Source organism: Xiphophorus couchianus, chromosome 17 (genome assembly GCF_001444195.1).
Source record: "Xiphophorus couchianus chromosome 17, X_couchianus-1.0, whole genome shotgun sequence".
Taxonomy (NCBI): domain Eukaryota; kingdom Metazoa; phylum Chordata; class Actinopteri; order Cyprinodontiformes; family Poeciliidae; genus Xiphophorus; species Xiphophorus couchianus.
The window spans coordinates 5,961,826-5,986,845 of NC_040244.1; the positions used below are offsets into that span (position 1 = coordinate 5,961,826).

Below are 25,020 nucleotides of genomic sequence, written 5' to 3' on the forward strand. Positions count from 1 at the left end.
CAGGCGGCTCAACCGCTAAGCGGCTTGTTTTGTTGCCAGTCTGGGCGGCTGCAGGATTTAGGAGATTATTTGAAAAATGAACACTGAAATTATATTTTAAACCACTGATGTCAAACCTAAACAACAAACTAATCAATGATATGTGATGGGCAAGGTGCACTCCGGTTAAGCTCTTGCTTTGGAATTATTTGCACACATGCTAGAATACTAGCAGTTGTCTGGCTTGACACAATAAATAATTTTTCCATCAGTATTGTCTTTACTTTGAGCTTTACATTTGGACCAGCCCCATCTTCAAAGAAATCGCTCACGTGTTTCCAGTCCTACTTGTTTGTTTTAATTCTGTGTACTTTTAGCTGAAACACTGGCGTCATGCAAGTTTGAGTTGTGTTCATTCTTCAAGAAACCTAAATCCAATAGTTCTCCTCAGCTATCACTAAACCAGCAGTGTGATAATAACCTAGTCAATAAAATCTGAAGAATTCAAAAGAGGAAATATCTCCAAATCCACCCTGAGTGATGATTCTGTTTCCTACCACCAAGAAAGTGTCCAAGAATGATTCTGGCTGAAGTCTATTTTTTAGTTCTTGCATTATTTTATGGTATTTTCTTCTAGATGTTCTATTTCCACAGTCCACAAAAATTGGCCATACTAGACGAATCTTAAAAAACCTAATGTGTCATGAAATGGTGGTGAGGAAAACACAGCAGGCTCAGGATGAGATGAGATATGGTGGTTTAATAATAATCCAGGAAATAAACACCGTCCAAAAACGGTCCCAAAGCCGGGCAGCACGGCCGAGCTGAAGCCAGGGCTCGACGCCGGTAGCAACCGGTAAACAAGGGATGAGAAAACAGACTGGGCACACTGAACGAACAAACGCCAAGTACCGACAAGGACCCGACAAAGACACAGAGACACAGGTGACACTAAATACACAAGAGGTAATGAGGGAACGAGACACACCTGGGAATAATCAAACGGGAAAAGACAGGACAACACATAGACACAGGAAACCTGAAATAAATACACAGAAACACACAGATCACAACAGAATGTACTTGTACTAATAATCACCTCATGGCTATGTTTTTGAGAACTCTTTATGGCTATCAAAATGCCCACACTTCCTGAACCTAGCAACAAAGGACCAAACCGTACCAGAAGGAGAAAATCATTTCTGGTGGATCTTAAGGGTTAAGCTCCACTTCTGGTAGTAGATATACAATAAAAAAAAACTCACTCAAATATCTGCTATTGCACCTCTAAGGTTTGATTTTTTTTTTTTTTTTTTTTTATGTGATTGGAGCAGCTCCATCTTGGTGACTGTAATCCCCTGAATTTTACTTACAATGTTCTTCCAAGGTCAAATCAGTGATCCAAGAAAGGGTTTGCAGGAGTCTGCTGTGGAGCTGGAAATGAACTTCAGGACCCCATCAGTGTGAGTGGCTTTGTGGTTCCTAAGGAGAGAGGATTAGGGAAGAAAAGGTGGAGGGTGTGAAGAAGGACGGGATATGGAAAAAGCATCCAACATTGACAGTGTCATAGGGAGCAAGGAATGGAGAAAGGAAATAATGAGCGAAGAAGCAGTCAAAGCAAAGCAGCAAAATGGGAACTAAAATGGATGAGGGATCAAATTATTGATACAAAAATGGAAGGAAAATTGTCTAATGTCTGAAAAGATTAGGAAGAGAAGGTCAAAGGAGACAATATGAAAATTGGTGACATAAGAAAAACTGGTGCAACAGACTAGCTAGACTGGTAGAAAATCTGAAAGGTGAGTGAAAAGCACACCACATCCCAAGGATTAGTCATACACCCTCTTGTCAACCCTTGAGGCTTTTTCACAGTTGACTAGATCTGACTATCATGTTTTCATAACGTTTTGGGTCTGTTTTGATTTATGCAAGCCCTCCCCTCACCATCACATTCCCTACAGTAGGAGTGTTTGATTTTCAAAAATCATACACAAGATCAAAGCAAATTAGTTTAGAAATCTGCCACTGCTTTGGATACGTATTCGAGATCAAAGTTGATAGGTCAGTAGGAGGTTCAACAGCTAAGAATGACTGATATAACAAAGACAAATTTTCCTTTCCGTGTTTTTCTGGGTAATTATTGATGCATTTTAGAGGCCCAACAGCCTATCCAAAGTAAACATGACTTTGTGCTCATTCACCGACTTCTCACCTGCTTACAACAGATCGAACATAAAACTGGACTCCCGTTGGACTTCAGAACTTCATGGCATATAATTCATGTTTGACACTGTGTATGTGTATGTAATGAAAATACACATACACCCTTTCACAGGGTGTGTGAAACAACTGTAATAGTAATTTGTGGCTGTTATGGTGAAATAAAGTTGAGATCAACTATTTCCCAATAGAAAAGTCAAAATATCTAAAAAAAAACAGACATTACAGTTCTTGGTCAAGACCAAAATGGAGTGTGGGCCTTTGTCAGCATTATCTTCGGAAATATGAGATCCCTGGCACATAAACAGAAGATCCTTGAGCGCTGACAAGCAGTGTATGTGAATATTAGAAAAGCAGAAGGAGGAGCATGTTCCAGTAAATACTGCCCTAACCCACTTTCACAATATCTGAGCAGAGATTGGAGGCAGAGCGGTGACAGCCAATGACTACAATCATTTTCTTTATTCATATCATCGTCACCATAGAGAGTTCACAATGTTATCTTGGACACAGTTGCCAGTGATGCTTGTGACGTTATCTAATCAGTTCCTGCTAGACGAAGGCAGCCACCCAATCCATCCATGGGAACCTCTGGAATCTTCCTCCGATACCAAACTTCAGCTTCACTTGGATTTCATTTTATCCTGCAGTGATGTACACTGACCAGGCATAACATTTTATTTACTACAAATGCATAACATGTAAATGTCTTCGCCATGACAACATTTCTTACATTATATTTGGATATTTGTATATTGGTTATACCATTCTGCTCCAAGTAAATGTTGTACACAACAGTCAAACATGTAAATGTATTTGTGTGGATACTTAGGAATAAAATAAAACTTGGACTGGCGCAAACATAAGTTGGGAAATAATCTTTTTTTTTCTTCAGAACAATATGTGCTTGTGTTTGTGCATCCATTAAGATAGAAAATCCTTATTGCAATGTGAAAGTCTGTGATGACAGGCGCATTGGTCCCCGGGTTTTCTGATGTTTTTATACATCTACTGTATATGTTCTCTCATGATGAATGTGTGTTTTGTAGGAAGGTTCAAAGAGGAAATGTCTGAAAACATTTTTATAGAAGGCAATTATGGATCTTCATTGAGCAAAAAGCTTTAACAAATATGTCAAAACTGGGCACCAACATTTTTTCTTTTTAATTGCAATTTGTATTTGTTTAACTTAGTTTTCCTGATAAATAAATGACTCTACTTTCTCTGCATTTTTTTTAGACTTTTGCCAAAGATACAGTATTATTTCTCTTTTCAGCATTCATTCCTTCATTTTACTCTTCCTTTGTGAGATGCAGTTTGAAAACCTGAGATCCTTCACAGCAGGTAAACGTGTTTATGTAAGACTTTACTCATCACATGCTCATCTTCCCGCAGTATAAAATATTTACTGACAGAATGAAAGAGTTTACTCAGTGGAGTTCGGAAACCGCCTGCAATGACAGACTGAGGATGCGTTTTGACAACAGTTGAACCGAGAGCAAGTCAATCTACTGCAGGGATGTGTCGTTATCAGCTCGGCTCCATAAGAACTTCTTGTTGTTTGGACTTCAGATCACTCAGTATGTCTTCATGAAGCAACTTTTCATGCCCCACCCACCCAAATAACTTCTTATCCAATTAGATAAATTACATACGCATGTCTGTGTGGGTCTGTTTGTTTGTCATTGCGTGTTCAACACGTGGGTTTGTGCATGTGTCCTGCCCTCAGCAGACCCCCAGTCTCTTCAGCCCACACAGCTTCTGTTAAGAATCAGACAAATATGCCCACAAATATGCATCACTTAAATGTTTACCCAAATAAATATGGTAAAGGGAACATATATTAATCAAATAAAAAGCTGCAATAACCCAGTTGCATAAGTATGCTCCTCCCTCAGCACAGCATTATATCTTTAACAGATTAGTAATCTTTCCCCACTCTAATTCACAAATGTTCTCCAAATCCATCAGATTCTTACATCTTCCACATCCTTCTTTATGTGACCTCAAAGAGGACAAATTTAGCCTTGGACTTTGACTAATCCATTCCAACATTTTTATGCTATTGTTGATTTTGATCACTATGATCCCCAATCCTTTGCTTTCCATGACAACCACACATCCAATCTACAGTCTTCACCTTTTAGATTTACCTAACAGAAACAATTTCACTAATTTCAGGACAGAATTTTCTTTCAAGTCATATAATTCAACAATTGCGTTGTCAAGAAGACTAATTGTTGAAATTTGATCAAAAGGTATTTGTCCAAGGTTGTGCACACTTATAAAAATATGGTATTGTAGCTTTGTTTTTATTTCCTTCTCATTGATTTGTGATCATTATAATCATACAGCATCAATGTCACATTAAAGATGAAAAAAGGTTTGAAATATATATCGTTTGCTAATTGCTCTAATCTCAAAAAGTTACTCTTTCAACCAAGGTGTGTAAACATTTAAAATCCACTGTGTTAAATCTACTCCAATACAGGTGCTATCACAAAGCAACCCACTCACTCAGAAGCAACAAGTCCTTCTGCAGATGCTTTTGGAAAACATACCACAGATGTGACAGGAAGCGAAGCTAAAGCCGCATTCTGTCCTTTTAGTTCTGCATACATCTATGCAGAGGCAAGTCAACCAGAAGGACTTAAGATAGAAACAGAGAGAAAGGGGCTGTGACATAAAAGCTTCAGAGGATCCTATAGTACATGCACTATTTAGATCTAAACCTCCCACCTGTGAGATAAATGGCAGCCGTCAGTTTGCGACGCTGTTCCGTCAGTACCTGAAGTGCTGGGTACACCTGTTTGCTAGGAGAAATTATGAAAGCACTGATGTAAAAGGTGAATACTTTACGAATTGGGAACTTAAATTTTGCAGCAGCGTAAGGATCTCAGACACAAAACAGCTATACTATCACGAAGAGTACCTTTCAAAAATTATTCACATCTCTAAAACATTTAGTTTATATTACAACCACAAATTTCAGTTTGTATTCTATGTGTGTATTTTTTTGATAGACCCCGCATAGCAGTGTAGAATTGTGAAGTGGACAAAAACAGATTATTAAATATTTCTATTAGTAAGAATTGAAAAGCACTGTTTTAGCTCCAATCATCATGTGATTAACTCTGGCATTACCTTCCTGCGCAATGATTTTCATCCACCTTTCTTCCCGTCTGGGATTTTTCCCAATTAGCTCAATATCTTGTGGTTGAATTTTAACTGGGCCAATCAGCAAATATAGATAAGATAAGATTTATTTGTCATTGTCATCAACAGATTACAACGAGATTGAGATTTGCTCGACTCGAATTAAGATGCAGGTTATGTGTATATACATAATATACAAAGATAAAGAAATGAATAGTACAAAATGAGAAATAAATAGACATCAGCATCAGAAGGGGTTGTGAATGATGACATTGATTTCGTATTGAATTAACATCAACAGCCGCCCATTTTAACTCATCACTTCTTTCTTTGTAGTGGGGGTGGTTGCTTACAGCGCACACAACTTTGGGTAAGCTTCATAGCATGGGAAATTTAAACCTTCAACAAAGTCCATGCCTCCAGCAACCAATCGTTTCTCAATAGCCGAGAATCCAAAGCCGAGTGTAGAACCAGGGTCTTATTTTTACCAGAGCGCCGCAAAAAAACAACAAAAACTACAATGACTTAGGAAACTAAAATATACAAGAACAACTTGATTATATTGTTGAAAACAAAAGAACACAAGCAAAAAATAAGCTCACCCACTACAGGTCTTGTGCAAATAACTAAAGTGGTTTTAAATAACCCACATGAGCATTTCTCATTTGGATTCTTTATTCTTGGATCATATTTTGTGGGTTTTGCCCCGCTCAGTACATTCTGAAAATACATTACGCAGCTTTTAAGGAGGAATCTAAGCAAGTAAATTCAATTTAGGCCTGTGACTCTATCAGTATTCAGCTGTGTAGGAAGTAGGCAGCGGTGTCTGGGATGAACACAGTAATAAAATCATGCCTAAATGGGTTACACAAATATACAAAGACTAGCATTTTCACACACACACACATATACAAAATTAACAGAGTGTAGAGGACCCGATGAACACAAGTGACATCTTTCTCCAATGTAACTAAATGTTCCTGAACAAAACTGGAACACTGATTGCATTAGGTCTGAAAAGGAGATATTGTGTGTTCCCGCACAAGTGAAGTGATAAACTAGAGATGACTGACCTGTACCCACCCAGCTGTGAAATTTATGAGACTGACTAACTAAAAAAATCACTTCAATCTGCTTCACATCTTCACAGAGTATAGAAAGATGCAAAAAGTTACATCTTTGTAGTTGTATGGTTGGCCTGACATACAACAAGTCCCAATCTTATTTACTCTAAATGTTTTTTTTGTCGTTGTTAGGATTAAATGTAGGATTTAATTAATTGTGGGTTTTGGATTCCATGAATTCAAGTCAGAGGAACATCTAGAAAGGTAGTTTTTACCATTCATAGTTATTACGGCTACAGCGTGCACTAAAAATGTTAAACCCTTGAATTAATATTTTGAATTTAATACTATATGATTTTTTTTCTGATAAACTTGCACAGTATAGCAAAGTGTAGTTGAGAAGAGAAAAGTTGGTGTGCATAAGTTGGACAACTAACTTTAGGCATAATATTAACATTGGATAAATTTGAGCCTTTTGAAACCTCTAACAGGTTTTTTTTTTTTTCAACACATATTACATGCACACACAAAAAAACATTTGTGGTTGACATTGTAGGCAAAATAAAATTAAGGGCCATATTACCTGATGTCATGCTGAGAAAACCAGCCGGACTGATGCATTCTGCTTCATATTTACCATCCATGTCACACAGACATCAGACACACCTCTCCAAACAAGCAGAGATTCTTTATTCGGTTATCTCTTCCACATGTAAATGGCGCATAAAGTAGTTTTTCATTTGCTGTAGACATAACTGATTTGCATAAACAATGTAGGTTTATTAAATGGTTGCTCTTGAAGTACATCCACAAATTGCAAAATACTATTTTTAATTTACTCCCATTTATCTATTCATTTTCTCCACACCTTTCATAATAGCCTTTAAGAAAAATTAGAAATGTAATTTGGGAAATAATTGCAGCCATATAATGTCTTTTCGGTCTAGCTCAGAAAAACAACAATTCAAATAATTAGTTTTATAACTGTTAAAACTAAATCCATGCCTACGATGCCGGTACTTAAACTTCTTCAAACTCTTGTTCTGAAAAACTGCACTAATTACAAAAATTACAGAATTTCAGAAAATGGAAAAATAAATTATTCAAGCCACAGGGAAATGTGTCTAGACCACTGAATCTTTAACCAAAATTGTAAATCACTCAGTCATCTGGATCACTTACACTAAACCTCTACCCCTAAACCCTTAGCAACGCTGCACAGACCCAGGCTGGTTGTTAATGAGAGGAAAGAATGCCAAAAGGTAGTTGGGTGAAATGCTGTTAAGAAATACCAGAAAGGAAAAGGATTGGCTTTACTTTTTATGCTCTCAAAGTGGCAAATTATTTTGACAGAAAAAGTGTTTAGATTTACACTTGACATTTGTAACCCCCATTCTTTTCTGTCATTAAGGCTAGCTCTAAATGGACCAGATTTCCTGTTTAGAGTCATGCTTCTAGGCAGTGTGCTTTTAAATATGCTGCTGAAAAACATATGGTTGCCGTCAGTCCAACTATATTTGGAGAAAGGTATCATTTGCAACACTTGCAGCACAATATGTACACATATAGTATTTGTGTGTTTCACTTCACAAGTCACTTATGGCCTGCAGTGACTAGTGGTTGAAAAGAAGGGTAGTCCTCTCTCATTGCCTCCCTTTCTCAATTTTGTTACTTCTGTTTTACACCAGAAGTACATTTTGCACTCATGTACCTAATAAATACATTTAATTTCCATTATCAGTTAAATACTACATAAATATGCTCAAATCTCAGGCATTTGTTTTGACTCTTATTTATTTATTTATGTATTTATTTTTTATCCATATTTCCATTGTTCTTGCTTCTTATCCTGGTTGGGGTCAGTCAGCTCTTATGAAGTATGACAGATTAAAACCCCCAACCAAACCAAACATTGAACAGATTTAGTGAGATTATGGAAAGCTACTTAACATAATTATTGTCAAAGTGGGTCAAAACATCCAGAGTTACTAACCCTGGTGCAGGGTTATTATGAAACAGCTCTGAAACAATAAGGAGTGTACGATGGTTGTAAATAATATGTTTACGACAGTTTAAAGAACAAATGAACCTCCATCACTACAAACGAGCCCTTGCTTTCATAGCACATCCATGTAAATAGATTTGCTGTAAGTTTTGAAACAAATGAATCATCAAAAATATAAAAAGAATCAGTTTTAAAGAATTGCCACATGTTGGGAAGGAAAGTTGTTTGGAGCTGATGTTTAGAAATCTACCACAGGGAACCTAATCTGATGAAATGCTAGGCGTCATCGGCTTTTCCAGGAAAATGCGAGGACGTTTAAAATGGTGTTTTGTTGCAAGCTGCCGAATGGAGGTGTTAGCTCTTGGGCTTTTAGCTCATATACAGTCAACTAATTTCTATAAGGCTGAGATGGGAGGTGGAGCAGACACTATAATCCTGGACTGGACTCCAGGGATTATGTTGGGATTGTCTGGGCAGCACAGTGGAAGCAGATTGGAGCTCTTTTCTCACACACACGACACCATGCAGGGTAGGAGGCGTTTTATGTCATTGCCATCCAATTGGTTTGTTTGGGGTAGACTCCTCATGAGATTTTGTTTTTTTTTACCCGGACAGTGTGGACGATGAATGTAAGTTAAATGGATGTCCTTTGCTTCAGTGGCCTAAAAATCTACTCTATCTTCTGTGGTTTTGTTGCTCTGCAAGTTAAGTTTTTTTTTTACTTGTTGGATGTACAGTTTACTATCCTAACCATTATTTATGTCTGTGCTTCACAATCCAGTATTTTCCATCAACATGTAGCGACCCAACTTGAGACATATGGAATTATAACAGCGACACGATCAACAAATATCACAAAAATATTCATTTGGTGTCATGAAGTGGTTCGGTGAAGGGTGGTGAGGCAGACGCAGTGGACCCAGGTAAGATGAATAATGAATTTTTAATTGAAGAAACTCAGTCCAAAACAACGGGCAGCACGGCCGAGCAGGAGCCAGGGCTCGACGCCAGTAGCAACCGTTTAACCAACCGACAACACGAAGGACTCAGAACAGATAGACGCGAACAAAGACAAGGATCCGACAAAGAACAGACACACAGGTGACACTAAATACACTGGGGGTAATCAGGGAACGAGAAACACCTGGGAACTAATCAAGGGGAGAACAGGACAACACGGAGACACAGAGACACCGAAAACTCGAAATTAACACACAGAAAACACAGAACATGACATTTGGACAGAAAAAGTAGCAAAATATTATAGTTGCTTGGTCACCCTGTACATCCAGTGTCCTTCATAATACAAGTTTTTATTGCTAATGGCCGGGCGCCAGAGATTCTCTTCAGCAGCTGTTGTGACTTCAGGGTAACAGCCTCTTGGTGCCTCAGGCAACAGTAACTGGCCTTTTACAGATACTCAGCTCATATGAGTGAATGACAGCTGCAGAATTGTGTCCTTGTGGAAGGACAGCATGCTAAATAAGCTGCAAGCTTCCTGTTGTTGGTATGATGCAAAGAAAGAAATTTCAAAACAGCTCAACAGTTGCACATCCCAAACAGTGAAAAGCAAAGGTAATTCTAATCGCCAGTTAAATCGACTTTATTTCTTGCATCCAAGCAAGAAGCAAAACATTTTTACGTTGATGTTGTGCAGTTCTGTGGCTTCACGTGTCCACTCTGCCACAGAGAGCATTTTAGTATGACTTAGTAAGACACCTAACTGAAGTCATAAATAAGTTAAAATTATTTAGAAAGAGTTCAAATGAATTTTCAAGATTACCCATGTTGACTTGTAAAATAATATTCCCTTTAATGTAAAGCTATCATTTCATGTAGTTTACTAGTCCACCATCATAAAGCAATCTTAAGATAACTTAAGTGTCTGGGGGTTTAAGTTACCACCAGAAAATGTCCATTTGTCTTTAAATGATGTAAATAGTAGTGGGGGTGGGGGGGAGAAAGCAATATGTAAAAACACACTGGTTGTTTATTAGTTTTTCTGTTGATCATGCATGTATGATCATATTAATTTCTCAGAAGTGTTCTGCTGCATTTATTGTATTTTTTACAAAAGAAAACTTGCAAAAACTATAGTGAAAATTTGTAAAACCTTACAGAGGAACTTGCATACTTGTCATGTGGAATCTGTTTTGACTTGAGGTTAGATTCAAGTACTCTCAAATGTTGTTGGTATTTTTTTTATTTTTCTGTTTTTCTTTCTCTATTTTTCACTTTAAAACTGTTTAATAACAGATTTTTTTTGTGATACTGTCTGCATATTTGTCGTGTTTTTAGGTTTTTTTCTAGCAAAAATAGCTGCCTGTTCTTTTACAATATGAACAACAAATTATTTTTACAGTATAGCTATAATATAAGCTGCCATTACAAACATTCGTCATGAACATGATTTTAGTCTCAATCATTTAATGTGTAATTTGAGTTGTCTAAACTGTCTCAACTTCATCACATGTTGCTGCTACTTGTGGCTGTGGTATCCAATCAGTCAAAAAGCACCCATCACCGCGCAGTGTCAGTAAATCGCTCTATTAACGTAGCTCTGTGTTGTTGTCTTTTCTGGGAGGCAGCTCCGCCAGCACTGTTTATGTGTTTGAAGTATGATTACATCTGCTCATAATTAGAAGAGAACTCGCACATGTTGCACAAATAAGCCAACCTGTGCAACTCAATGCCATCCTCCTCACCACATCACACAGCCCACGTCGCTTTATCTGCAACTCTGTCTCTCGTCACATCTTGTTTTCTGGAGAAGTCGCATTCGGGTTTCGTGGGTAGTGTGACCTCCAGGGGAGCGAGGAGCTGCTTGGGCCGGAAGCTCTCTCAAAGATCTGCAGGCCACTGTCGTAATTACAAGGTCCCACCTACTTGCCTTCCAAACTCATACAAGATAAGATGCACGGTATTACCGTTTGTCAGACACCCACAGAGAATGGGTAGAGGTGAGCCGGTGAGAAAGGAAATTACAGCCCTCGTAATTCGCCAACTTCACATCTAGCAACTGCATGCGTCACAGCTACTGTAAAACAAACACTTATTATGCCCAAGAGCCACGACTCAGGTCCTCCAGTAAGCCCACATAAAGCCCTGGAAACACTGGTTTAGCTGTGGCACGTCTCAACCTGCCAGACGTAAAGCTAACAACCTCCATCACAAAGCCCACCCCTGTCCTGTTGTCACTCACAACACAAAAAGGATACAAAGAAATAGCTCATAAAGTGTTTTTTATTTTATTTTATTGTTACTTCTTACTACTCTCCAACTGTGTAAATTACCTCTTTATTTTGGTTAAATGTAGAAAAGTTTGTTAAATAAAGTTACATTTCAAACCAACAATGCCTGACTTGTAGTTTTCTTTTCTTTGTTGCTTCTTCTTTGTCAAATAAAAAGTCAATACCAAGACAGAACTTCCCAAAGAGAGTATTTGAGAAACAAGAAAACATTTCAAAAGCCTATAAAAGTTACAACCTTTCAAGTGTGATTAGTCTCTCCACCCTGAATTCTACTGGAAACGTGATCCAAAAATCTCTGTATGCTCTCAAGTGTTTCTTTTCTTTTTTTTTCACAGGAAACGTTCTCACCATTCTTCTGTCCTCTCCCCCCTATGTTGTGTTTTTCCTCCTCCCCATGTGCTTCCTAAACGTGTGGCTCACGCGATTGGTTGCAGGGGGCGGAAAGTTGGCCAATAGGAGGGCAGTTACCAGGCAGCCTGAGCCGTGTTTGGAGGCTGACTGGAGGCTCTCACAGCTGTTTCATTGAAAAGCAGCAGGCCATAATAACAAGGGCCTCTTACCATGCACACATGGGGACTAACTCACGCAAAAGACACACAGAGAAGACTTGGTGCCAACAAAGTGAAGTTATCTGCACAACTTCATCTGCACTTCTACATATATAAATGCTGGTCTTTCATGGCTGATGGTGGTGTACACACTACTGTACTTGTTTGTGTTGTCAATTCTTCTATTAATGCACTAAATTAAATCTTCATTCTCATTCAAAAGCTGTTTTTTTGTGAATTTCTACCAATTAAAACTGGTTCTAAAGCGACAAACTTTAGATTTAGATTGATGAAATGTAGTTGTAAAGGGGTTCTTCCCGTTTCCTGATGTGTGGAAACAATAAAGGAGGAAATGAGAGGCCAAGAACTATCTATTAAAGTTACAAAGTTCACCAAGTTGAATGTATGGAAAATATGAAAAAAAATGTCATTGCATAAGACTCACATTAAAGAAACCATGCCATATAAGTAGCAGTGGTGTGTATATAGCTATAAGGCTACAACCTGTATATAAAACTCCTGCAAATCTCATAGTGACACAATAAAGCTGCTCACTTCTCTCCCAAACTATGCAGGCCCTCTGTCTGCACTGATGAAGATTCCCTCGTTTTTTCCTGTGTCAAATGTTTGAACTGAATCTACCTTAATGCGGTTCAATCGTTCTAAATAATTGAGAGCAACTCGAACACTTATGTGGCACATATAGAAGGAAAAAGAGATGTAAACTGTATAGCTATAGTGCTATCTGGCTGTAACTTAAACTAACAGTGCATTATGTTATTTTTAAAAGGCCAAAGCTGCTTTCTTTTTACACCCATCTCTTTAAAACCTAAAGTTAATGGACCTCCTGGTATGGGAAACATCAATTATGGGGTGTTTGGCTGCTACGTGTGAGTGTGTGAATAATCAATGTTTCCTGAGGGGCATGCTAGTTAATTTTAAAGTCTAGTCCTCCTAAGTAAACAAGAAGATAAGTCAAGCTTTTTGTTTTAAAGCTTTTTGTTTGAGACTTTTTAATGAAGAAAAAAAAACTGTTTTTCTACTCTCTGAACTGAGCCTCTCTCCTTTACTTGACCTTGTTTTGATCAGCTTCTCCAAACCAAAGACACAATGATTGAAGAGCTGAGTGACCCCATAGATTAGATAAGGATCACGAGGGCCCTAAAAACACCATGTTGATTTGTACCCTTCACTTTGACTTCTAACATAAATGTTGTTTTGAACTGCTTCACATCTGATTTATCCCCCTTTTCTCCCAAGCTGTTAGGCTTCCTGAATTGTTAGTGTTAGAAAATGTACTAAAAACAAAAACACAAGTTCAATTTTAAAGCGCTATTCTGGGCTGGGTAAGGTCAACCAAACCATAATGTATCTTATGAGCATGTAGGATTACTCCTCCTATCACTGGAAAGTAAGTAGGAAAAGAGTATTCTGAAGCATGTAATATAATTTAGATTAGTACAGTTTTAGACTAAATTGTGAGATTTGGATTTGACCTTTTTGCTTTAGTTCATCCTGACATCAGAAACCGTCACAGTTTGACATTTGAACAAAGATAATTTTGGATGTCCATTAACTGTCCTTGACAGTAACTGCTCTCTGGAAAATCCGAGGTGGCTTTATTAGTGCTTGTTAATGGTTAATTTATACTTACATGTTTGTTTTTTTCCCACATCGTATGTTATGCAAACTAGTCCGAAAATCACATTAACAAAACAATGAATATTAAGAATACATTTTCGTGTTTTTTAAAGCAAACGTTTTCCACATATTGTAAAAAGGTCTGGGATTTGACCCCATTCCTCATATTCAGTAGTGCACAACGAGTTGCTGTGTTAGCTTCCTGATGGTAACGTTGTGCCATCACAACACCCATCGGAGACGCCGCAGACGCTTGGGACGTGAGAGACGTGTAGAGGCAACAGAAGGACGAGCGTTCATTTGCATTGTGTGTTAAGCTGCGAGTCATCCGGCCAGCAGATACAAGCCTAACGCTCTCAGCCAAACAAATTGATCACAGTCTGTAACCTTTGGACTTTAGCCTTGTTAACCCCCCACTGCTTTTTCTACCCCCAATCACATCCAAACTGATGTGATTGTTTGTGGGGGAACGTCTGTTGTTTTAACAAAGTTTGACATTTCAGTAACTGCAGCGTTTTGGTACTTATTGTACTTGCAGAAATTCTGCTCTGTGCTGTCTTTATCCCAAGAATTATGTTTTCAAAGTTCAAAACATGGATTCTTTGGTACCCAAATTGTTACTGCAAATTGCCAGTAAGTCAACAAATTGTAACATGTGCTGTTCACTTTTGTTTTGGCAGTTTTGGCATTCAGGGATCGAGGAACACAACTAGACTATGAGTAACCGTCGACGCCGCTGGGCAGTTGTCGGTCATCTGGGTGCACTGGAGAACAATCGCTCAACTGTAAAAGTGATTTTGCTTGAAGGCAAAAGTCCAGACATAGAGATTTGTCTGTGCAGGCGATTTTATGAAGCTGTTGATGAGGTATCAAATCCACAGGAGGAAGATAAATGAGGACTTTTACTCACAAACAAGCATCATGTGGGCCCACAGAAACAGAGAAATTGTGGGGGTTTTTCCGTAAAAAGGTGGTGGTCCGAATGAAAACCCCCCGCCCTTCTGTTTCTTTCATTCTTACACCTACTCTCCTATACATTACGTCACCTTTGACAGGAAATGATGTGCCACAACTCGAGCCATTAAAGGCACTTCTCCATGTCTTCTGAAGGGCATTTCTTTCACACTCTCCCTCCCATTCATCACCTGTGTGTATCCGTCTCTTCTTTTTATGAGTCACGGCATTATTGATCTGAATAAATAGAAAAGGATGTCTGTTGTTGTTTCCCCAGTAAAATTAGTGCACTTATGAGCAGTCATATGGAAAACGTGGGCAAAACATAAGTGATTAGATACTGCCGCTCAGTGCTATATGAGGGCATTGCATTTTTTAAATTTAAAGTTCATATTTTGTACTCTAGATGTCAGTATTTTACAGCAGAGGTGCTTTGCATGTTGATCAGCATTTAAAGAAACGATGATGATGTCTTCTCTCTAGTTTGTGTTTTAGGTTCCTCTTGATAAATAAACATTTTTGATGTCTAGTCTAACATAAATTAAAATCTAATTGCAAAATTAGACATAAAACATAAACTATAAGGACTGTACTCCCCTATCCTCTCATACAACAATAACACATGGACTATCCTCACACACACACACACACATACAGCCTGTAAATTTTATCTGCCATTATTTATCTATAATCCATTGCCTAACATTCTTGAATATTCTGTATAATATGTGCATATAGCTCCCATATTTATATTTATACACAATATCTATATCTCTTGCTATAACCCCTTATAGTCCATACATACATAGTCTTGTACATCTGTAAATAAATGTTATATCTCGTAGAGCACTTCTGGATAGATGCAAACTACATCTCGTTGCTTGTACTTGTGACAGTGCAATGACAATAAAGTTGAATTCTAATTCTAATTCTAAAAAAAAAAAAATTCATCCCACGGAAGTAAAAATATGTATAGTAAAAAAATTTCAAGGTGCAGCATTTTTTGTCAGACGTCATGTTACTAAGAAGTCAGTCATTTTTGTGGAAAAAAAATAGTGATTATAAACCTTAATAAATCAGTAGAAAATACTTTCTCTTCCAAACAATCATCACAGCATTCTGAGTGCATTTTTCCAGTTATGTCTTTGCATTCTAAAGCTTTTTTTTTTTTAAACTGCATACAGTAAAATTTAAAAAAATAACTATTTCAAACAAGCACCACAATAAACCTATTTCCAAGGAGCTGAATGTGATCATCAGCTGTTTTTTGGACTCAGCAGGTTACTAAAATAGAGGTCAAAAAGGGGCTATTGCCCCTCTTAGCGGAGCAATGGTAGGCACTGTAAAAGCCAGCTGCTACCTCTGACCCCTCTGCCTAAAATTGCCCTCTTCCTGCTATTGATTCCTCAAATTCCTCTGATGTTGAGAGTAAGTGTTAGAATTCCCTTTCAGATAAAGGTATTTCAAGAGTCATTATCCACAGCTGCCTCAGAGCTTGTGTGTGAAAATGCCCTGCATAGAAAAGGGCCTTGAAATGGACTGACCTTCTATTTTTAACCGTCTCACTCCACACACAGATGCAGAACCAGCTGGCCGAAGTTAGTGAAAGAAGAAACTCACCTTTGACACATTAGGAAGTCAGATTCATGTGAGGTAAGTGGATAGATAAATGAGACAAATAAAGGTAACATTTATTTGTTGCTGACGTGTTTCAATTTGATGTTACTTATGTTAAAGGTTACAAGATCTAAAGCTGGTAGAGATAAAATCAGAGAAGATCCGATTTGAAAATATTATTTTAAAATAGTAATGTATACAATTCTATGTTTTTTGGGCATACGGATGCATCTCAACAAATGAGACTATCAGAAAAAATGTAATCTGTGAAAAAGTGAAACCTGTGTCATTTCATTACACACATTTTTTGGCAACAAAGAAAAATTAACAATAACATCAACTCAGCATTTAGTGGTGTTCTTTGTTCTTATGTTTCTTAAAGCTCTACTAGCAACTTAAAAAGTATATAGTTAGTGTTTAAGGCACTCTGTGATTATTTTAAGAAAATAAATGAAGTTATTTTCTAATAAATGTCCCCTTTTCTTCCATAGAAAATGAAAGTGCTTACTCTCTTTCTTGTGTTCTTCACCAGTTCTGGATTTTCTAACAGTTTTAATCTAAGTAAGTACCAGGCTACTCCTGCCAATATTTTCCACATCTGTCAAACCATTTTTAGACACAATCCCCTGCAAACCAGTGACTGTTTTGAGCTAGTTTTAAGTAGGGATGATACTGGTTACAATTTGTGGTTTTCATTGTCACTTTCTGCCTGTTTTAATTTGGAAGCTGGCCTGAGGACAGAAGACAATGGCCTGCAAGATGTTTCCCTATTTGCTGAGGAAAATGGAAGTGAAAACATGAAGGAACTTGAGGAGGAATTGATGATGCACAGATTTATTCAAGACACAAACACAAATAAGCTTTTCAAGAATAAAATTACCACGGAGGAAAGGAGTGACGAAGAGTTATCTTTAAAGACAGTGTCCGAAAAGAGCAGCAGTAAGCAAATGATTCAGAATCGAGTCACATTAACAAGCAATATAGAGGATGTCCTGGAGGAAAATCAAGAACATCTGGGAAGATCAGAGGAAGATTCTGCTAGTATTTCTTCACAAAAAGCCACAAAAGCTGAGAAATACTACCTCTCAGACACGGTGGATTATCTCAACAAAAAAGATTCAGAGGAGGTGCAAGAAAATGAACTTAATTTATTTCCTAATTCAGTCACAAGTAGGACAACAGTCCTTACAGATGACACTAACAAGTGGGAAAAACAAGAAGTAAAACTGGACCAAACCGATGCAAAATTAAAGACAAAAGATCCAGTGAAGGATAAAGAAAAAGAGACGGTGGCAGTAATTTCTCCTTTTGAGGGTAAAAGAGACACAAAAGAAGAATATATGGAATTATCAGCAAAACAAGAAGTTAAAGAAGAGGGAATTACAGAAACCCCATTACAAAAGACAAAAGAAACGGGTAGCCATAAGGAAATTTATAATTTAACACTTCCTTTAGCCACGTTGTTCACGCATTCAGAAATTCAAGGCACTCAGTCTCAAAATCGTTCAACTTTTCTCTATCATCAAGACCTTGTCCGTTCGATGCCTAAAGTTTCCAAAACTGTTTCCTCAGACTCAAAAGTCAAGCTGAGAGAGGTTGAGGACAAGCATCTCCTACATTTAGAAACAGAAATACAAACAGTCACGCCAAAGTCTTTAATGGACATAAACACAGACCCTGAGGTTAGAAAAAATGAATTTCATAACACAACACAGGCAGCAAATTCAAAACCAGCAGAGGTAAGGTTCATCATCAAGGATTTAAAAGCAAAGGAAGGAAATTATACACAGAAATTTAATAAAAATACACCCACTGCAAAAATGGTCCATTTTACCCCAAAGCCAAGCACAGTCCTACTTTCGGGTAAACCCACAATTGTTACGCAGATGGAAAATAACACCATATTTATGGTCAGGCATAATAAAGTATCTCCTCCCCAGCCACAAGGAACCAAACCTTCACCCAGACTGAAACGTTTATCAACCACAGCACCATCCATGTCGCCAACTAAAACCAGCAGGATTTTCCAAAATAAGAAACCGTCTAAAGAGAAAAAAAGGAGGAATGACAATAAAACATGGAAGCCACAAGAGGGGAAGAATAAAATACCTCCACCAACACTCTTTCCTTACTTCATGGATGACTACTGTCCGCCTGTGTGTGCTTGTTATGGAAGGTAAGCCTTTAAGAATATGGTAAATGAGAACATTTCAAATCTATTTATTATAAATAACAATCTCTGATGCCCCTCTAAATGATATAAAAATTGACACTCGCTGATTCCAAGTCATAATCCAATACTCATTACCATCTATTTACTTCAAAAGACAATAATTTTATCAGTATTTTGAGTGTGTTTCATCCAGCTCACTCACCAATGACATTCCACTAACTAGTTTTTAATCACACTGACAAATATTTTGCCCCAAAGAGAGCTTTCTAAAGATTTATCAGCCTAAACACTGCTGCAGGGTTCAATATGCTCACATCTTTTCCTAATGCTTGCTTTCCGTTGCTGTTTTAATGCATGTCTCTCAGTTTTCTTTACCAATATTGACTAAGGTGTATTGGTCTGAGTAAAAACAATATCTTCAGTCCTAAACAAAGAAGCATCCTAAAGCTTATTAGCCAGAAATTAGCCTGGTCCTATTAAAAAGGATAATTGTGCAAGTTATAATTCCCTGTGTAAAATGACATTTGTTTGACTGAGAGCATTAACAATGTGCATTTTTTTGTTCCAGAGTTGTCCAGTGCTCCGATAAAGGTGTTGAACAATTTCCATATGGAATTCCATATAATGCCCGCTACATCCTCCTGATGAACAACCACATCAACAGCATCCAGCTGGATTTGCTCAATGAATATTCGTCCATGGAATTCCTTTCCTTAAGCAACAATCGGCTCACAGATGGAGCCATAGAAGGATCTTTCGAGGGAGTTCCTGTCTTGAAGCGTCTCTATCTGGACAGGAATCAACTTCAAAGTGTGCCAACTGACCTCCCAGTTTCTCTCGAGGAGCTACGACTGGACAACAATCTCCTGGAGACGATGTCTGAGGCGGCCTGGGCACAGTGTCCTAGTCTGCTGGTTTTAAGTCTTAGCAACAACAGCCTGGGGAATAGATCTGGATCTCTTCCTCCTGGTGCACTGTCCCCTCTGCACAATCTATGTACCCTGAACCTGGATTATAATCAGTTAGCCTCAGTACCTTTAGAGTTACCACTGTCCATAAAGGAGTTATATCTTAGAGGAAACCACCTTGAGCAACTTAGTCGAGGAGTTTTTAATGGCATATCACAGATGTTAGTGTTGGATCTCAGTGCAAACAGGTTGAAGAGCAAAGGCCTTCTTAGAGATTCCCTCCTCAATGCGACACATTTGGAAAGCCTAAACTTAGAAGGAAACAAACTAAAGCAAGTGCCGCAAAGCCTTCCTAATTCTCTGAAAACTCTAAATCTGGAAGGCAATCTAATATCTTCTGTAAAGAAAGCCTCCTTCCTCAACTTGAACAACCTCGAGCACTTGGGACTGGCAAGAAATACGATTTTCAAAGTTTCCACCGGTGCATTTAAGACCTTGCCCGCCTTGCATCAGTTAGACCTGTGTCACAACAAGTTGCACCAGGTGCCCAGGCAGCTGCCTGAAGGCCTGCACTCAGTAGCACTCGCACACAACAAGATCGAGTCAGTGCCTAGCAATGCATTCTGCTGGGGCAGTCAAAGTTTTAGTCTCAGCAGACTTGTGCAGGTACGTCTGGAACACAACTTCATTGATATGGGGAAGCTGGATGTACGTGCTTTTAGATGTTTGCGTGGAATGCAGGTCGTGCACTTCTACTAAATTTACAAACCATCGAAGATTTAAATAGATCTGCTGCTCAAGGACACAGCCCTTTTTTATATCACCTCCTCCACTTTTAAACAAAGACTTCAGCACTCACAGAGACCAACTGTGGAAACAAATGACCACATTTTATTATGTGTAAAGTTCAACTCATTGTGTGTGACCAGCCCATGTCTTCCTCTCTGACTGTTTTTGTGGCAGATAGTTTTCCTTGCAGACGTGTTGCTTTGCAGTGGTTTGCGTGATTCAGCAACGTCACTTAGAATGAACTGAAAACACAGGAAAGTTCAGAATCCATGAGGATCCAGTAACTCAGTTTTACTTAAGGTTTGAGACAAGATGTCATTGAAAACCAGTGCAATTATGCTTTGTTTTTATTTTTTACATACAGTATTTATACTATATTTCTATTCTGACTGGAGAATTTTTGAAGAATTGTTTTGATGCCAATTTATGCCTTTTGGCTGTACAGAAACATGGGTTGTACAGAAAGGGGTAACTTCACAGCTGGGTCAAGATGTTACTGAAACCTTCAAATTTGATTGGAAAAAATTTCGAAAACAATGTAACTTTTGGTTTTACATATGAAATAAAATCACAGTAATGAACACTGAAGTTTCCTTTTCTGTTGTCACAAAATGAACATGTTTAAGGGGCAGGAATACTTTTCAAAAGTACAGTAAGAGTCTAAGTTGAATCTAACAAATGTTGTCTGATTGAGACAGACAGATTTACCCGACTGTGACTCTGAGGTAAAGGTAAAGATTGCAACAAAGGGAATGTTAAATCCCAACACATTTCTGCCAGTATATACAAAATTCTTTGCAGCAGGTTATGCTATTAATGTTTGGGCTTTTCTTAAAACTTCTTGTATTTGGTTATCTATTTAATAGTAACTTGAATGAAATAAAATCCCACATAAGCTGTCAGCAGCTGCAATAGCAGATATTGAAGAGTTTGTTTATCAATGAGCAAAAACTAACAGTACTTCCAGTATTCCACCGCAAAGAATTTCAACTAGTTTTTCCACCAACAAATAGCAGACATTTTTCTTGCCTTGTTTGTCCAGTGCCAGTTTCTCTGGAAATTCCCACAATGATACAAAAACTCAATCTTGTGAAATCTGTGAAATATCAAAAGCTGGCTGTGGTCACTGATAAATTAAAGGCTTTATTATCATAAATAAACATTATTTCATAAAGTGACAAACATTTTAGGAAGTAAATTAAACTAAAAACAAAATAGTAGAAGGATTTCTGAATGGTGTTTGCATACAGAAACACCATTTTTGATACATTTGTGTTTCCAGTGAAGACTGTCCAAAATGTAAAGATGTGATTTGAAACAAAGACACAAGATGGCAGTAATGTACAGGAGTTAGTTCTGATAAGGACAGTCTTTATTTGGACACAGATAAACTAAATCTTCAGATTATGAAATGTTTTTAATTTTTCGCTGGTAAAAGCCACCGCGTGATTTCCAGAAGCTCAAAGATATGAAGAAGAGAAAAAGAAACAACCATAAAGTTTGTGAACTGTGGAAGCTAGTTGGTTTCAAATAGTTACTTTAAAGTAATATGCAAACATATACCCAATATCTTTTTATGCAATTTGGAAAGCTCACCAATTGGAAGCCTCCAATTTGTTTCTTTAAAAAAACCCAATTTGGATCTAAATTGAATGTAAAACATCTAAATGATAAGTTAATACTTTTCATATAGATAAACAGCAACACATTTTGGAGCAAGAGTATAAGCCCACGTGGAGGTGCTCAGCACTTTCTCTTTTTTTGCCCTCCTTTCTCTGCCTCTAATAAGTTTACTCATCGACGTGGCACTGCACCCACAGGGTCTGGGAAAGAAGAGGAGGAGGAGGAGGGGGCAAGAGGGAGGGCCGAGGAGAGACGGAGGGAGGGCTTGAAGAATGGATCCAGGCTCCACCAGTTCACGCCGCAAGTGTCCAGAAGGGAAGAGCTTCGGTTAGGGCAGAGAGCTCACCAGCACCTCCCTACGGTCCAGCAGGACCCCAACCTGCATCACGACACCTCTTCTACCTGCAGATACCTTCTGTTTTACTCGTTTCCGCCCTCTTTTCTGCTCGTCTCCTCAAACAAACTTTATTTCGATGACTTATTGTGAGATCAGACCACTATGAGTACGTCTGTAGATTTTTTAGGAATACAGTACCTGCACAGCTGTTTTTATAGTCGCCTCGGGTGCTTGTGTGTACAAATGGCTCCCATGACAGAGTCTGATTCCACGTGCTGCTTTAAGCTGTTTGGCAGATGGTTGCATTTATCTGTCTGTTGCTGCTGCTGTATCCTGAGAAGGGTGCTCTCTGATATTTATGCATATTTAAACTGCAAATATATGAATTGCATGGAAAAAAAAGAAAAGGTTGTCGGAGTGAATGATGCAGCTTGGTCCAAAACCACTGCCACATTAATCAATCACTAACTCTCTGCTTAGAGACATATCACAGCTGACTGGTGCAACGTGAGGTAAATTTCCTACATTTCATATCTGTGGTACTGGGTTCCTTCTCTTTGCCTTCAAAATACAAATTCTTGCAGCTGAAAATACAAAATCCGAGATGTTTTTGATCTGACTCTGTCTGCTTTCACTGAACTTCTTCATGAATTAGACCACAAAAAGAATCGGAATTTTAAAAAGAAGAAAAGAAAAGAAAAGAGGAGCGAGAACAGGATATTAAACCACACCCTACTTGTGATCCACACCAGACAAACATTTTAGAGGATCTGAGCTTCAGTACGGTTCAGCTGTTGCTTGCTTTCTTTTATTAAAGAAAACTACATCCTTAAGTGCTTCAAAGGCTCAAATATATAAAATTTATTCCATTGTCTACGGGGTTATGTGAGTTGACCGTCCGTGACTTAAAAATGCTTTCCATTAGACTCACATGTTAAAGATTTTCTAAGCTACACAAAGAGTTCAGATGTTTCAGTTGTCTGGAGAAATGGATATGTGCTGTACTGCAAGTGTGAAAAAGCCAAACATGTCTATGTGGCTCTTTTTTTCTTATACACACACACTCTCTCTCTTTCCTGCTAAATGGAAGTATGAACACCTCCAACTGACTACATTTATCCTCCTGAACCCAATATCCACTCCTTTATCTCATCTAATGTAACCTTTTATCAAGTCTAAGCTTAACATTGACATAATGTCTGAAACGCTGCAGTCAATGTTGTGACCCTGCGGCAAAATGTAACCTTACGTTGATTATAAGGTGCTGTCAGAAGGGTTTAAAACGGCTTCCCAAAGTCAAAGTGCTATACCAGGAGTGACAGAGAGGTGGCGCTTGTGTTAGCCAAGCACAGAAAATGAGATGGAGAAGGGCTGGAGGAAAACAGGGAGGGGAAAGTGTTCAGGAGGAGGGGATTGAGAGAGAAACCATGGGAGCCAGAGGGACCTCAGACACACAAACCAGCCTATCAGCACACCACTCAGTCAGACTTAAGAGCGCATAGTTTGCAAACGTTTGCATTAGGTTGCACACTAAAGAGTAACTACATGTACTGCTGTGTATCTCTACGTTTTAGTTCTGTACGTACAGAGTAAGCAAAGGGCGGCTCGGTGCAATCATGATGAGAGGGTCTGAAGGATCATCTTTTTGATTAAGAGCACAAATTGTGTCTAGATGTATAAACACGTAGAGATAAAATCCAAACAACTTGTGGCTGTTATTGCAGCTACAACTTCATATAGAAGGTGATTACTTATGGGGCAGAATTCAAACGAATGCAACACATTTCTGATTTGCATCTGAAAACCCTTTTCCATCCACTTCATATTCATTCCTCACTTAAAACCCCAATGAGACACCTTGACATTTGAGGTGTCCTATGACAAAATGTGAAAAAGTTACAAAGCTTAGAAAACTTGGAAGGCAAGCGATTGATACCACACGGCTTCCGGTTTTCTTAATGGAAAATACCCGCAAGTGTTTTCTTACATTTTACACACGAGGAGGGGTTAAAAGCAGAAGTAACAGAAAGCTCTTCAAATTTGACCTTCTTTGAATGCAGACCCTGGAGTGTTCATTTAAACATTCTCAAATGAAAAAGCTGTCAGAGGACGGCGACGTACACAACGCTGTCAGGAATATCGCTCGAACTTGTTCAGTCGTTTTCCTCACCAGCCAGAAACGACGACAGGCGTCTCAATTTACATAAAAGATAGCTGCCAGCTCCAAGCTTCCTAAAATTAAAACTGATGACTGTTTACCATTAGGTCTATACTTGTTTATATGTCTGAATTTCCTGCTGCAAGCCATTTGTTTGAAGCAGTTTGGATTCGTAAATAGTAATTACAGCATATGGAAAGAGGCAGCCAAAGGTCATAGTTATATGATGACTCTGAAAACTTTGTTGATCTTCTCTTGTCCCTACACTTGTCAGTGTTAAATACATATTGTATATAGGTTGTGTCTTTTTAATACACCGTTCAAATACTCACTTAAGCTGACCTTGAAGTTCAGAAATGTGTTTTTTTTTATCTGCTTTTTTGATTTAACCCTTTAAAGTGACGCATATAGATAATTTTTGCTACTTTGTCTGGGTTTATGCAAGTGGAAACCATATCGGCAGCTCAGAGAAGTTACATAGTGATTTCAGAAATTCCATATCAAAAACAGTCTATTCGATGCATCTATCCAAACATTGTAGATAAAAAGAAGTTTTCAGAACCAGAACCTTCTGGTTCTGAAAAATGGAAGATATAT

The 25,020-nt window shown here is 38.2% G+C and overlaps 1 long non-coding RNA gene across 1 annotated transcript; it reads left to right on the forward strand.

Annotated features, from left to right (window-relative positions):
• Positions 1-2,483: 2,483 nt before the first annotated feature.
• On the forward strand, positions 2,484-12,436 carry LOC114160638 (uncharacterized). Its single transcript, XR_003598817.1, has 3 exons — positions 2,484-2,900; positions 3,476-3,543; positions 12,011-12,436. It is a non-coding gene; the product is annotated as an uncharacterized LOC114160638 (long non-coding RNA).
• The last annotated feature ends 12,584 nt before the right edge of the window (positions 12,437-25,020 follow it).